The sequence below is a fragment of the Callionymus lyra genome, chromosome 9, assembly GCF_982586985.1.
Source record: "Callionymus lyra chromosome 9, fCalLyr1.hap1.1, whole genome shotgun sequence".
NCBI classification, from domain to species: Eukaryota; Metazoa; Chordata; class Actinopteri; order Syngnathiformes; family Callionymidae; genus Callionymus; species Callionymus lyra.
In genome coordinates, this window is record NC_141826.1 from 3386872 (window position 1) to 3403888 (window position 17017).

At 39.5% G+C, this 17017-nt stretch overlaps 1 protein-coding gene across 2 annotated transcripts in view; it reads left to right on the forward strand.

Annotated features, from left to right (window-relative positions):
* Positions 1-17017, forward strand: part of il1rapl2 (interleukin 1 receptor accessory protein-like 2) — a 241002-nt gene that overhangs the window by 108934 nt on the left and 115051 nt on the right. The window lies entirely within an intron of this gene.

The following is a 17017-nucleotide window of genomic DNA, read 5'->3' on the forward strand; positions in this document are numbered from 1 at the left end:
AACAAATTGTATTTATTGTATTGTGTTTATCTTATAGAATAATCCAGTATTCCTCCAAAAATCATGTTTTAATGCAGTCCATATGTATGTTTTAAAATATTACTTATACCTTTGCTTCCGCTTCCGGTGAGCCTTTGATCGGCTGCTTGAAACGTGAGCTCCTGCAATAATTGCCAAAAACAGTCGTTTTAACGACTACTTGTCCGGATATTATGCTCATATCACTTAAGATATGTCTCAAGCATCTCGGATCTATGATCGTGATGCTCTTTTCAACATCAGAGAGTCGATGGAGGACTTCACTCGCGACCGTTACCAACGTCCGGTGAACGTGTTTCCGGCTCCGCTTCTCATCGACTCGGACTCTGTGGAATATCGTTTGATCTCTCGAGTACCGGGCGATTTCCACAAGGGATCGAGTCGGGCTGGAGTACAGGTCAGGATGAGACGCGCAGTCGCGATCGCTCGGAACAACTCTGACGTCATCGAACGTCATCGGTGTTTGATCGACATTCCTCTCACTGTGTGTGACGACACATCAGCGCTGCCGTCTGTCCAGACCTCAACGAAAGGTGGTAAGATTTTTTCATTTCCTCTCTTTAATTCGACTTTTACAACCGAGTTGAACTTCAGTGACAGCTGGTACCCACGTGACCGCTGTTCGCTTCAAAAGATCCCGCTCTGCGCGCCTGTCAGTGACGCGGCGTCGTCAGTGACGTCGTCAGTGACGTCATCGGTGCTGAATGTGGGACTTCTTAATGTTCGCTCCATTACTAATAAATCCTTTTTTCTTAATGATCTTTTCACAAGAGTTAATTTGGATTTATTATGTCTTTCTGAGACTTGGCAGAGAGAGGAAGAGTTTATTCATCTGAACGAACTCTGTCCAGTAGGGAGCGCTGTTCTGGGGAAGCCTCGCCTCTCTGGTCGTGGAGGAGGTCTTGCTACTGTTTTTAGGGAGAGTTGTTCTTGCAAAGTGATTCAGACACAGGAATTCACTTCTTTTGAGTCTCAGATGATCTTGGTTGGTTCTTCAAGACCTTTCTATTGTGTGTCAATCTACCGTCCGCCTGGTCCTGCGGCGATGTTCTTGAAAGACTTTAGTGACTTCTTATCTTCCATTATTCAGATGGAATCTGTTCTTATTCTTGGAGACTTTAATCTTCATGTTGATGACGTCACATCTTGTTCTGCTAAAGAACTTTTAACTTTAACTGAAGCCTTTAATTTTGAGCAACATGTTTCTGAACCCACTCATCAAAAAGGCCACATTTTAGACTTAGTTTTTACTCTTGGCCTGAACATTTCTAATGTATCTGTACATGATGTCCATCTGAGTGATCATTCTCTTGTCTTGTTCAACCTGGACTTCATCCCTGAACCTAAGCCTTTGAAAGTTAGGTCTCAGAGGCGTGTCATCTCAGCCGATACTGCAGACAGTTTTTCTGCTATGTTTGACCGTCTTTCCTTTGATGACTGTCCAGATGTGGACAGTTTGATTCACTGTTTTACTGATCATTGTGTTGAAATACTAGATCAAGTGGCACCTGTTAAATCGAACTTGAAAATTCAGAAAAAACGGTGCCCTTGGACAAATGAAGATCTCCTGAGTCTGAGGAGACTTTGTCGAAAGACTGAGCGTCTCTGGAAGTCTACTAAACTTGAGGTGCACAGACTTCACCTCAGGGATCTGTTGACTTCTTACAATGAGATGGTAGAAACTGCTAGATCTGATTACATCAGAAAACTGGTAGCAGCAAATAGGAAAAACCCCAAAGTTTTGTTTGACACGATTAATTCTCTCGTGTCTCCTGCTCCTCAAATCACGCCGGTCTTCTGTGAAGCTGACAGCAATGCATTGTTGAGATTTTTCATTGACAAAATTAAATTGATCAAAGAGAAAATCTCTCCCCCTTTGTTGGGAACCCCTACTGTCTCTGAGCCCATCTCCTCCTCTTGGTCATCCTTCTCTGCTGTATCTTTGGGTGATATTTCAGCACTAGTGAACAAGATGAAACCCTCCTCTTGCTCAGATGACGTCCTTCCTTGTAGGCTTTTTATCAAAGTATTTGATGTAATTGGCCCCTGGGTTACCAATATGGTGAACCTCTCCCTTTCCACAGGGGTTTTTCCCAATGCATTTAAACATGCCATTGTGGAGCCTCTGCTCAAAAAACCAGGCTTAGACCCAACTGACCTCAGTAATTTCAGACCTATTTCTAAGCTCCCTTTCTTGTCCAAGATCTTGGAGAAGGTAGTGTCCGAGCAGCTGTCTTTGTTCTTGGATCAGAGCGACATCCATGAGAAGTTTCAGTCTGGCTTCCGTAAACATCACTCTACGGAGACAGCTTTATTGAAAGTGTCCAGTGACATCATGATGTCGGCTGACTCTGGTAAATTCACTGTTCTGGTTCTCTTGGATCTGTCGTCAGCCTTTGACACAGTTGATCACCAGATCCTGCTGAGAAGACTAAGGGATGAAGTGGGACTGTCTGGGTCTGTGTTAGAATGGTTCTCATCTTACCTTTCTGGGCGCAGTTTTAGTGTATCTGCCAATCAAATGAGGTCTGAATCGGCAGATCTGTTGTGTGGAGTCCCTCAAGGTTCTGTTCTGGGTCCTTTATTGTTTTTGCTGTACTTGATTCCCCTTGGTAAAATCATTCAGAGATTTCCAGATGTTTCTTATCACATTTTTGCTGATGACATCCAGCTCTACTGCTCTTTTGACCCAACTGAGCCCCAAAGGCTGAACAGCTTAGTCAATTGTTTGCTAGAAATCAAACAATGGCTGAGTGAAAACACTTTACAGCTTAATGTGGACAAAACTGAAACTCTGGTGATTGCTCCTGATGATACGATTCCAGGGTTGAGTCAGTACTTGGGTGACTTAGGTCAGTCTGTCAAACTGAGCCTGAGAAACCTGGGTGTTGTATTTGATAAAGACATGTCTCTTGTTCAACACTGTAGAAAACTGACCAGAAACTGTTTCCTTCAACTGAGAAAAATCTCTAAACTTAGGAAAATGCTGTCACAACATGATCTGGAGCTTGTAATCCATGCGTTTGTTTCTTCTCGTCTGGACTATTGTAACAGTTTGTTTTCATGTCTTAACAAGAAGGAGCTGTCTCGCCTGCAGTTGATTCAGAACTCTGCAGCGAGAATTCTGACCCGCTCTAGTAGAAGAACTCACATTTCTCCGGTCCTTAAAACTCTTCACTGGCTTCCAGTTTCTTTCAGGATCAACTTTAAAATTCTGGTTCTTACTTTCAGAGCTATTCATGGCCAGGCTCCTCCTTACATCACTGATCTGATCCAGCCTTACACCCCAGCTCGGGCTCTGAGGTCTGTGGATCAGAATCTACTTATGGTTCCACGCACACTGCTCAGGACCAGAGGAGAGAAATCTTTTCAGGCTGTTGCTCCTAAGCTTTGGAACAATCTTCCTCTCTCTTTGCGCTTGATGGAGTCTACTGACTCCTTTAAGAAACACCTTAAGACGTTTCTATTTGTTCAGGCTTTTCCTTGAATTTCTCGAACTCCTGTGTTGTTCTCGGTGTTGTCTTGATCTTTGAAGTATGTACTGTTTTGAGTATTGTTTTGATTGTTAAAGCGCTTTGTGACCCTGGTCTCGAAAAGCGCTATATAAATATATATTACTTACTTACTTACTTACTTATACCCTGTTTCTTAGCAATAAGTTGGCAATGACATTAACATTTTTATTAGAGTTTGTAATTGGTCTCAAAAACTTTGACCCAGTGTGACGTTAACGCAGTGCACCATTACCCAATTATGTCCAATTAAGTGTCAATATCTAACTTTAGGTCCTGAGGCTAGATATCTTGAAACATTTAGGTCTCCTAATAAGTCTAATTGGATCAGTGGGGATCTTTCGTGATGTGCGATGACACGTTGACTTAAATAACACGCTGAATGTTTTAAAGAAGCCTTTTAAAGAAAGCTGTGAATTATTTTGTGACAAAGACAGATGCATTCTTTGACACTGACACTGAGCAGTTTATATATATAATAGAAGAGGTAATTTGACAATGGCAGAGGTGAGTTTACTCTCAGTGTGTGTTGTCCACTGTTTTTGGTTCCAATTTTTGTAACTGCCACTTTATTTAGAATATCTCTTGGTGTGTGATAGTGCATTTACACCTGTGTGTTTTTGTGTGTGCGTTTATTCAATCCAAGATTGGGAACATTTCTCAGGATTGAATCAAATGGATTGTTGAAAAAATCGGTTCACCAAGTTAGATTATATAGCATTAGAAAAACTTTGTACATCCTCCAACATAAAATGACACGAAAGTTGCTTTTTAGGGATTTCGAGTTGGTCTGATCAAACATGTTAGATCCAATCATAGATAGTTATTTCAACCGTAAGTGTATCATTCAATTAGTATTGCTTTTTTAAGATATAAGCCTGGTCTAAAATCAATGTCCCCAAAGGTTGAACAAAACATTGTCCCATATGTTAAGGTAAGAAATCGTGTTTGGTACAAAATAGCTTTAATTAAAACTAATATATACTGTTTAAATAATTGAAATATGGAACGGACCATCTGCGGCGCCATCTTGAATTTTCCATAAATGAATGTCACTAAACATAAAAAGCGTTTATAAATCTCACCTTATTCATTACTCAGAGAAGTCAATTGGTGGTAATATAATGTAACATTTTTGCTTTACAGATTTCCCATATGATGAGCACTGGTTGTGGAGTTGTTGATTTCCCGGTGCTGTCTGCTTATAGAATCTGTTGCCATGGAGACCCTTGCTTTCTTTGGTAAAAAAAATCTAATTTAGTTCTTTTTTTTTGTAAAGTAAACTAATTTTTTTCCTCCACCAATATTTGTTCATCATTTTCTTACCATCTTTTACTTTTACCTTTACTCTGCCGATAACCTTCTTCAAGGTGGTACTGTCTGTTTCTTTCGTTGCTAACAGGAAGTGGATCTAATGATTGAAACAGACAGACTTCTTTTAAGTCAAAAGACTGTCTGAACATCTGGTCGAATAAAAGTCTACTCTGAATCTGTCTGCATGCAGCAGCCTGAGGGCGCTGAAGGCCAGTGAACAGGTGTTTGATGGACAAATGGTCTGTTTTAAGAATGCTTTCCCTCTGACCTCACTTCTATCCATCCTGTGCACACTGACATGCACACAAAACTGAGTACAACGGTTGAGACCTGAACTTGACATTCATCCATCACTGTCCAGATACACATAAGCACTTAACAAACACAACACACACACACACACAAACACACAAAGGGAGGTTTGATAATGAATCACAATATGCCTGGTTACAAATGACGTCTCCCTGAAGATGCCATTAAAGAGTCACAGGTCTGAATGTCAATATCTCCGAGTGCACATGAGACACTTTCTGATTCTGCAGATGGGTTTAATTGTTAATGTTTTTGTCGTTCAGACACATTAACGTTGTATGTAATTTCATTTATTTTATGTCTGTATACTGCTGCAAGTCACCGTTATTTAGAACATGATTACAAGATTACATTTGGTGAGGATTATTCAGCAAACAAGGTTGTGTTTACGTCAGAGGCCGACAGAGAACTGTATGTTCCATGTGTGTTATAGTTTGATTTCTGTGGAAGGAATCACACTTTATAATATATGGAGACTGAATCCAGCAGACACTTATGGAACTGTTATGTTGACATATATGCTATGTTTAACTGTCTTTCCTTTGATGACTGTCCAGATGTGGACAGTTTGATTCACTGTTTTACTGATCATTGTGTTGAAATACTAGATCAAGTGGCACCTGTTAAATCGAACTTGAAAATTCAGAAAAAACCGTGCCCTTGGACAAATGAAGATCTCCTGAGTCTGAGGAGACTTTGTCGAAAGACTGAGCGTCTCTGGAAGTCTACTAAACTTGAGGTGCACAGACTTCACCTCAGGGATCTGTTGACTTCTTACAATGAGATGGTAGAAACTGCTAGATCTGATTACATCAGAAAACTGGTAGCAGCAAATAGGAAAAACCCCAAAGTTTTGTTTGACACGATTAATTCTCTCGTGTCTCCTGCTCCTCAAATCACGCCGGTCTTCTGTGAAGCTGACAGCAATGCATTGTTGAGATTTTTCATTGACAAAATTAAATTGATCAAAGAGAAAATCTCTCCCCCTTTGTTGGGAACCCCTACTGTCTCTGAGCCCATCTCCTCCTCTTGGTCATCCTTCTCTGCTGTATCTTTGGGTGATATTTCAGCACTAGTGAACAAGATGAAACCCTCCTCTTGCTCAGATGACGTCCTTCCTTGTAGGCTTTTTATCAAAGTATTTGATGTAATTGGCCCCTGGGTTACCAATATGGTGAACCTCTCCCTTTCCACAGGGGTTTTTCCCAATGCATTTAAACATGCCATTGTGGAGCCTCTGCTCAAAAAACCAGGCTTAGACCCAACTGACCTCAGTAATTTCAGGCCTATTTCTAAGCTCCCTTTCTTGTCCAAGATCTTGGAGAAGGTGGTGTCCGAGCAGCTGTCTTTGTTCTTGGATCAGAGCGACATCCATGAGAAGTTTCAGTCTGGCTTCCGTAAACATCACTCTACGGAGACAGCTTTACTGAAAGTGTCCAGTGACATCATGATGTCGGCTGACTCTGGTAAATTCACTGTTCTGGTTCTCTTGGATCTGTCGTCAGCCTTTGACACAGTTGATCACCAGATCCTGCTGAGAAGACTAAGGGATGAAGTGGGACTGTCTGGGTCTGTGTTAGAATGGTTCTCATCTTACCTTTCTGGGCGCAGTTTTAGTGTATCTGCCAATCAAATGAGGTCTGAATCGGCAGATCTGTTGTGTGGAGTCCCTCAAGGTTCTGTTCTGGGTCCTTTATTGTTTTTGCTGTACTTGATTCCCCTTGGTAAAATCATTCAGAGATTTCCAGATGTTTCTTATCACATTTTTGCTGATGACATCCAGCTCTACTGCTCTTTTGACCCAACTGAGCCCCAAAGGCTGAACAGCTTAGTCAATTGTTTGCTAGAACTCAAACAATGGCTGAGTGAAAACACTTTACAGCTTAATGTGGACAAAACTGAAACTCTGGTGATTGCTCCTGATGATACGATTCCAGGGTTGAGTCAGTACTTGGGTGACTTAGGTCAGTCTGTCAAACTGAGCCTGAGAAACCTGGGTGTTGTATTTGATAAAGACATGTCTCTTGTTCAACACTGTAGAAAACTGACCAGAAACTGTTTCCTTCAACTGAGAAAAATCTCTAAACTTAGGAAAATGCTGTCACAACATGATCTGGAGCTTGTAATCCATGCGTTTGTTTCTTCTCGTCTGGACTATTGTAACAGTTTGTTTTCATGTCTTAACAAGAAGGAGCTGTCTCGCCTGCAGTTGATTCAGAACTCTGCAGCGAGAATTCTGACCCGCTCTAGTAGAAGAACTCACATTTCTCCGGTCCTTAAAACTCTTCACTGGCTTCCAGTTTCTTTCAGGATCAACTTTAAAATTCTGGTTCTTACTTTCAGAGCTATTCATGGTCAGGCTCCTCCTTACATCACTGATCTGATCCAGCCTTACACCCCAGCTCGGGCTCTGAGGTCTGTGGATCAGAATCTACTTATGGTTCCACGCACACGGCTCAGGACCAGAGGAGAGAAATCTTTTCAGGCTGTTGCTCCTAAGCTTTGGAACGATCTTCCTCTCTCTTTGCGCTTGATGGAGTCTACTGACTCCTTTAAGAAACATCTTAAGACGTTTCTATTTGTGCAGGCTTTTCCTTGAATTTCTCGAACTCCTGTGTTGTTCTCGGTGTTGTCTTGATCTTTGAAGTATGTACTGTTTTGAGTATTGTTTTGATTGTTAAAGCGCTTTGTGACCCTGGTCTCGAAAAGCGCTATATAAATATATATTACTTACTTACTTACTTACTTACATCATTACAATAGATGGTTATCGGCAGTTCAACAGTTCTAATAGAGCTAATATAAACGACTCTATTCAAGTTGAGTCATTGCAGCTGTACAAAACTATTGAGAGCCACAACGTTCTTTCTCTAACCTGGTAACTATAATCTTGCGTGTTCTGCCACATTCAGGGTCGGGTGTGTATGTCGGGCTTTGGAAGTGTAAACTAGGTCTAAAACCTGTCAGTGTCAATACAGCCTGTAATCCATGTGTGGAGTGAAGGGTGACCATCCTTCTCCCGCGTTCTTTCTCTCTCACTCAGCCGCTCTATCTCCACATAAGCCGCTTTTCACCCCAATTTAACACCAATCATCCTTTTCACAATGCTGCCCAAAGCCCCTTCTGTAACCTTCCATACACACACACACATGTACCCGTCTACCTTTACACACTCTTTTTGTTATACATGTGCAATATTTGCCTTCTTCCTCCTTATGTCTCCTAATCACTCCATCTCTGTCAATTATCCAGCACATCCCTCACCCAATGTTATCTTGTGTCTCAATTCATACACTAGGATTACAGTGGTCAAGGGAAGTTAATTCCTTTGTAGAATGAAAAAATACTCTAATCTTCAATCAACTGATAAGAGCCAGGCAACTCTAAAATTGATTATAGCACAAACGTATCATCCGTAAACAATTTGAATTACCCTGAAATATTTGACTTGATTTTACATAATGCAAATTGAAATCAATTACCTATTAGATCCACTGACTAAATAAATATTAAATGGTAGAGTAACATCAAGGCATTTTGTGTGGTAGGCTTTGAAAAATGTAACAATTTAATTTTTTACTTTATATTGAGGCAATGAAGCTGAATACTACCTAAAACATGCACTGTATATCTTTACAGTTCATCTTTCATTAATTAAACAATATATTTAGCATATTGTGCTGAAATAAATGTTTGCCATTGTTCACAAGCATTTGTTTTGTTGTCATGCTCAATGACCCTGAGATATAAAATGCATGGCAGAAGCATGTTTAGTTTTACGGACATTTTAGGAAATATAGCCCACTTATTATTGCTTTCTCTCTATTACTGTCGCAGCTCATGAAACTTTTTTGAAGTATTCAACATATTGTATGATCATTGTCTGAATTAATCACTTGACAGACTTTGTCAGCTTCCCTCATCATATTTGAGACATCCATCAATTACTCCATCAGTTACTTACATTGAATTTCTAAATCAAGCATGAGCTGTGAAAAAAGCAGCCTGTTCTGGGAAATGTACAATTATTTTCATCGGGTCAATAGGCATTGTTCTCTTGATTTATTATAAAGTTTAATTTTCAGACAAAGTTGTAACATTCTCCACATTTTCTTGCTTTTATAATCATAAATCTGAGATGATATCTCCAATGTCAACAAGGAAAGACCTTCTAGGTAACAGCTGCCTTCATGATTAATTTTGGACAAAAAAAACACACTAGCTTGAAGAGAAAATAGCATTTACATAATGTCACAATATTTCTGCTAACAAGGTATGGAGTCTTGCTACCTAACCATTGGTGGAGATACACTGCAGGCTCCAGTTAAATCAGGCCACAGAAAAAGAGGAGGATTTCACATGCAATATACTTATAAATAATCTTGAATCTTAGTGTGATCTTCCGTCTATGTTTTTTAACCATGGGACCCTCATCCCTCAGATATGGAACCTACTGATGTTCATGTCGGAGGAGGATGATGCGATGTGGATTTGATATTCACACATCATTAAAACTGCAGCCCTTTTCTCCATCTTTCACCAGTTGCACAAAAGATGTGTCTCTGAGGTAAAAGACTAAAATGTATTGCTGGAAGATATGTGATGGATAGAGTCGAATATGCTTTCAGTGCAGGAGGAAGAGGAAGTTACAAGCAAGCTTAGTCGCTTCAGAAACAGAGATGTGAGAGAGTTCTGGTTATATTTCAAAGTTGCCCTCTCCCTGCTGTTGGGAGGAAGTGTTCTTGATTCTTGATGTCTCCCGCTCTGTTTAGCCCCAGGCTTTACTACTTTAGTGTTCACACCTAGTCAGATCAATTGTAGTTCTGCACAGGATGGCGGGTTTTGGCTAAAGTTGCATTTACACAAAGAGGTCTTGCATATTTTATACACAGTTGGCACTAAAGCAGAATCACAGCTGGAGGAATGAAAAAAACAATGTATTACTCTGACTGTAGGAAGACCTGATTATAAGGTGCAATATCAATGAACCGGTCAACTTCATACAAAAGCTGCATGTGATTATAAGGCTCATTAAGCGTTGTTAGGCTCTCCAATGTATGTGAAAGCTCGGAATGTGTCTTCGTAGCTTATCAAAGTCCTGATAACACTTTTGACAGATTGTTTAGCACCATGTACCAAATAGATTTGGTCTGATGTAATAAGCCTAAGTAGAATTAGTATGAGAACGCCTTACTATCTCTCTCTCTCTCTCTATATATATATTTTTAATATATATATATATATATGAAGATAACTTTAAATATTGAATATTTATCTATCTATCTAGTCTTACACAAGACACAAGTGTTCATGTCTTCTGCATTCGCCCTTAGTGAAACATTATCTAAATAAATATGATACTCTTAAATAACTACCATAAAATCACACACAGGTAGTCCCACGCCTTTACTACTTTACAGCATCAGAGCCCTTGTAACCTCTCAGAAACTATTACAAAATGTTATAAGAAAAAAAGAATGAAACAATTGTTAAACAATGAAACAATTTATCACTTCCCTAAGTAAGAGTTACTATAAACAAAATATTTCCAAGTTTGGGGCTCTAAATTGTAGAAGTGTCATTTCAATTATTCAATCATTTTTTTGGGACACTTTTTTTTCACGGTTGGAGGAAATGAAGCATTTAGGACCTTGGGCATCTTTACTAAAAACATGACTGTTGAGTGGGTCATGAATGCTTGAAGAACAAGTGTTTTATCATGATGGGCTGATGAAGCTTCAGGAAATACTACAGGAGTAATTGTCAATTTAACAAGAAATGAAATGCTTTATATTTCAGTTTTCTCAATAACAACTGGAAGGCTGAATAGATTGGGGACACCTGTTCACCTTATCGACATAATTCCATCCGCACAATTTATTTCTCTTGTCCACGGAACAATCCGCATGAACATCTGGGCACATGTGCTTTGTCACAGACACCAGAGGAACTCAGAAAACACTCTTTACCATGATTTCACACGCCAAACAAATGAGCCTTTCCCCCTAGAACACGTTAAGTAATACATCAATTTCCCTGTCCATTCTACAAAATCTACCTGGATTCTCTATAGGAATCTTTGTGTTTAATCTGAACTATTAGTAAATCCCCTGACTCGCCCTTTTTCCTCTCCATCTCCCTGAAGCTCCAGTGCTTCAGCTCCTTTGACAGTACATCCAGAGTATATTCCTGGATCAAGGATCTCCTTCACCTTGTCATGACATAGTCAATGGATCCAAATTCCTCTCCATGGACCTGTCTAGAACCTGCTGCCTTTGCTCTACACTCTTCTCTCCCTTACACTGCTCCCTCTCACCCTTTCCCTTCATCTCCTTGCCCCTCTTCTTCCAACCAGCTGGTCACAGCAGAAAATAGTTTACACTGTGTTTGGTTTTGTTGGAGGTTTCTGCCTGTCAAAAGTTTAAAAAAATTCTGCCACTGTGGCTCATTGTGATTCACTGGGAGCTGATTTTCTCTTCTGCTGGTTTAGTTCTGTTTCAAATCTTACTTGTCTTGCGATAACTCTGTAATGATTAGACTTTTTAAAATCGAATTGAAATGATCATACATCTGTGAGAAATGTAGAATAAAAAGTCTGCTATCGTCCATTTCGTCCAACTCCATGAACGTTCCTGTATTTCAAACACTTCCAGTGAAGGGTTAGTGAGCACTTAGAGTTGGTGCTCAGCAGATATTGTTGTGTTTAACAGACTGGAGAATTCATTGTGTCAATGACAAGTGTGTGTGTGTGCGCACATGTTCGTTCTCTATGCACTTAAAGGAACAGACAGTGTTTTCATGTATATTTGCTGTGTGCAATGTGGAGGAGCCATGTGTAATGTAAAGTCCCGCTCACAGGTTTGCTAGCTTGCATCTTTGTGTTCGTTCTTGCAAGCAGTAATGGACATGTGTATGCATGAATTGTTTTGAGTGTTAGCTTGCGTGTGTATCAGCTAATGTTATGGGTGGAGATTTACTTGAATGGACTTAAATTCTGGAGACTCAAATGATAAAAAAAAAAATCATATGTTGCCATAGCTAGTAATGTCTCACTGTTAGATCCTAATATATTCCTATTTTTTGGCTGGAATAACATGTATAATCCAATGAGAAGATAACACACTGAAGATTAACCCCAACCTCACTTAATTCACTAATCAGGTGTGAACCAGTGCAGCCACTGGTCTGGACTTTAATGTACCTTCTGTCTGAGTTTCTGTCTTGAGAATAGTTTATTCACAATGTCTATGAAGTTCTTTGCCTTCCTTCCTAGCTCCTCTTCCATTTTCCACCCAACTTCTCATTTCTATTTCCCTCTCTCTCTCCCATCTCTCTTCCAAATGTTCTCTACTCTTCTTTACTGTGTTTAAAAAGTTTGATTATCTCTGTATTATGTAGCAGCTGAAGGCGATTGTGATAGTGATCTCCGATCATATCTGCTTACACCACAAGAGGATTTATTGATAGTTGTACGAGAGAATATTTATTTTATCGCTGATCTGAAGAAACTTGGGGATTATCACAGTCTTTTAACTATAACATGCTTCAGGGCTCTTTGTCTGGCAGACAGATCCAACATTTAAAAAGCAAGAGGCACTTCCCTTATTCTCTTATTCTCTTCTCAGGCATGAATGTGCAACAGGGGCTCTTATTGGTTACACTCAGCATGTGGAAAAACCTTATGGGTTATGTCAAGCAAGTGAAAATAAAAGTCTTTGTTTGATAGATGTGGCCCATCAGTCATTCATTGAGAGCCCATTGCTATTATAAAGTAGCTGTAATTAGGAATCATAGCCCTCAAAATCAATCAGATGTCAACAACATATTGCCTATGCCTTAGTAAGTAAATTCAGATACAAAGAGATAGTATGCAAACGTTGTGACTACCAGCACTTCAGAGTGAATGGATAATTGGTTAGTCATGTTCCCTCTCTAGCATTGTACTTTGTCTTGGCTGTAACACATACACAGACACACACAATAAGGATGTGCTTCCAGCCATGCAAGATGTTGTTTTTCATGGTTGTGTGTTTTTGATCTGATTTCCATGCAGCTCTAAATAGTAAGTTTTAACGCTTAAGACGTTTAAATTAAATTCGTGTTGATTCTGAAAACATTCCAAGAGACAGTTCGTAGATTTGCTTAAAATCGTTCAATTCGACCTGTTATTGCCAAATAGTTTCATTCTTTACAAATATAATCTGCAGACAGAAGCTTTTGAAAACCCAATACATGTCTAATCCATTTGATATCAACTAAACATCTGTCATTAAATATCTTATTTACATCTAATATCTTCATTGCACTGAGTGGACTGGTCCTGAGCCCCCTCCTGTTCACCCTGCTGAAATGTAACTGCTCCTCAAATAATAAGAGCTGCCACATTTTGCCAAATTTCTTCCGTTCATTTGAATGGAATGAGAATAACAGACACTTTATTTTTACAGTTATAAATTAGTTGTTTTTTCACAATCAACAACGTTGAAATGCTTGTGGTAGTAAGTCATTATTTAACATGCACACATACATCCAGAGAATATCCAGCCTGAACCATGATGACAGGTCATATTCAATATCTGAAGTGCAGTATCTTCAATTCCTCTGCATGTCCTTCAGAGGTGAGAGTAGAGTTGTTATCGTTTATACATCCCTTCTTTCTTCAACCCTGCACCCTATTACTATACCTGTCACATGGGCGTTTAGTACTTTTCCAGGATTTGAAATGTCACTTTTTTCTTTTTAATCCAATGATGACTAACCTTCAAGGGTTACTGCTGTTGCAGACATTGAACTAACTAGTCTGAAATAATGCCACTATCTGTATTAAGGTAAATAATATTGATTGTGGAATATATGTCTGCTGTCAAAGTGCATATTGGTCGTGTGCATAATAACATAAACTAGGATTCCCCTAAAACCTCTGATCAAGGTTTTCCTGTAATTTATACTTGGCGTCAAGGTCAACCCTCCAAAATCATCTTATCTTTAAACGTACAGGTCCTCTAAGCCTAAACACAGACAACTTGCATCTTACAAAAGGTAAACTTCCAGATTTTGTTGAGGTTGTAATTATTTATCCTGATTTATGATATCAAATCTATGTGAAATGTGCCTTTGCAGAGTCTCCTAAATATCTTGTGATTCTAAGCCCTCTCTACATAATGCTACAAAGCTGTTGACCTTTGTTCTCTTCAAATGTAGCGCATAACCACTTTCCAGTTTATTCTAACTGTGTCTGACATCAGAATTATTTCAGATGGGCTCCAAAGTGATTTCTGGAGGCATGATTTTTTTTTCATATCCCAAAGAAAAATATAAAGCCTGCCTCTCAGAGTCAATTACCAGAATTTCTTGACACTCTCTGTTTCACTTGTCAGGTTAGTGTGTTCGCTTCAACGTGTGCTCTTTTAAAATGTCTGCCATATCTTAGCACAAATGTCTAGAGTTGTTCCATAGATTCTTATCAAACTATTTTTTTCAATTTCATTCAGGTCAGCAACCACCAAAAATATGTTTGAGTCATAGGTGGCTGACAGCCTCGCTCACTGTTATTTGAACATTCCCTTTGTGCAACATTAATTTTTCCTTTTCATAGCTTTTATTTAATTGAATCAGCAACTTGTTTTTTTTCAGACCAAAGATGACAAAAATTAAGTGACCATAAATGTAAAGTGCAAAGTGTCCATTTAACGAATATTTGAACACTCCCCAGTTAGATAAACTAAGTTATAAGAAATGCTTTTCTATTTGTTTTTTTAAATATTCTTTCTTTTCTTATTTCCTCATTCAGCGTCAACATTTTTTTTGGATTGTTTACCAATATAATAAAGCTCTTTTCTAAAGATGAAAATCAAGTAAAGAGGAATAAATAAAAATCCAACTCAAACTGAAGAAACAAAGCTGGTATTGGTATTACCTCTATTAGGCATTTGGGATAGATAAATGAAATAAATAGGGTTTCGAATGACTTATGGAGATGTCAATTTTACCAAAAAGGTTGTTTAGCAGAAGTGTTACACGTTAGTGCACTAATTAGTTGATGACCCAGCAGATGGGACATTATTTTATTTGCAGGAACATTTGCTTCAGCAAATATTATTTAACATCCAAGATCTGATGTTAATCTTTAATTTTTTACAGTCCGTGGATTTCCTTGAACGTTTTTTTTTACATCTGTGTCTGCCATCTGGACTTCAATCCAGTATATTAATAGTATTTAATTGATTCTCAATAACAATTTGTATACCACAATAAAGCTACAACATGACCTAGAGTGGGCCCAGGCGTAATTCAGGGGCCCTATCAGGCCTCCCTATCCGAAGGACCCCAGAGATTTGCGGCTTTAAAGCCAGATAGTGGGACTGACACAACATTATGGACCATAATGGGGGATGCATGGAAAGGAAGATCTCATGGCCTCATGGAGTTGTGGAGGGTGGAACCCTAAAACATACAATTGCTATCAATAGCTCCATGACCAGGTGCTAAAGGCTATTGCTGAATCAACCAGAACCCGCATCTACAAACGCCAAGGTGCACAATCAACTTTGTCGAGCTGGAGACATAAATCCACTTTTCCTGATGTCAGACAGTCAGTTAAGGTTAACCTGGGAATAAACTCCAATTCCATGAAAATATCCTGCAAACCATCGTTTGGTAAGACATTGTCCTGCTCTCAGGGTAATCCAGGCCGGTCATCCTGTTGGAGTGGAAGGAGGAAGCCAGTGAGAGGAAGAGAGTGAAGTATGAAGCTGGTTGAAGAGTGTCGCAGGGGTGTTCGTCATTGAAGACAGAGGAAGGGAAATTGCAGTAAAGTCACTCTGCAAGGCCTGGAGCCCCCCGGGCATTACAAGAGAGCATTCAAGAGCCATCAGTGTAGCTTCAGCCGCAACGAGGAGGGAGGTGTACTGTGCAGCGGCTTCTTGGACACTGTCAGGGAATTGATCATTTCCACCTGTGTGTGGGGGTCTGATGTTTAAAGACCAGAATCCAATCCAAGAAAGTTGCATCTTGAGATGTATGTTACAATTAGTGATGGGTTGATGAGGCCTCGTGAAACACCTCATGGTGTTTAGTCTCTTAATGTTGAAACTCTAAAATGCTAAGTTTGACTTAATTATATCAGAGCATAATATTATAAAGCCGAAATTGCCATCTAGTGGCCTTTCAAAATAGCGACACTGTATCATGATACACCATCATCTTTTTGATAAGGGCCTCATCAACACATTCATGAAAACAACCAATGATGAAGCTTTTCAGTGTGGATAGACATACCACTGCCTCCGACCCCATGGTGATGCTCAAGGCTGTTTGTCTAAAACCCGCCACGGCTGGATTAGGCTGTAGGATGCTACTCCCTGTCCTCTTTTTTTACTAAATGAGCCAACACTCTTTACGCTGTTTTAGTCTGTGTTGCATCTCTTTTTCTCTCGTGCACATAGTAAACATCTGGCATGCTGGCAACATGGTCTACTCCAATGGCTTACCCCTCTGGGTTAGAAACCCATATCTAAGCACCGGGAAAGTGCGGAGCATGCACAACATACTGTATAAATAGTTACCTCTGTATGACCCCAGTTCTATACGTACGTCCATACGTACACATTACCAGACTAGCCCTTCGCTTGGCTGGAAATGACTCGTACTACTTCAAATATTTATATATATAATATATTATACTGTGATACACTGAGAGCATCACATGCATTAAGTGTTAGCTAGTGTTTAAATCTAGCGGAAGTGAAGAGCCTCATCGGAATAGAGTGGACGAATGGGACTAGATTCACTTTACACAAACACACACTTAAGGTGAAACCTGTGTCGTGAGGGTCTTTGTT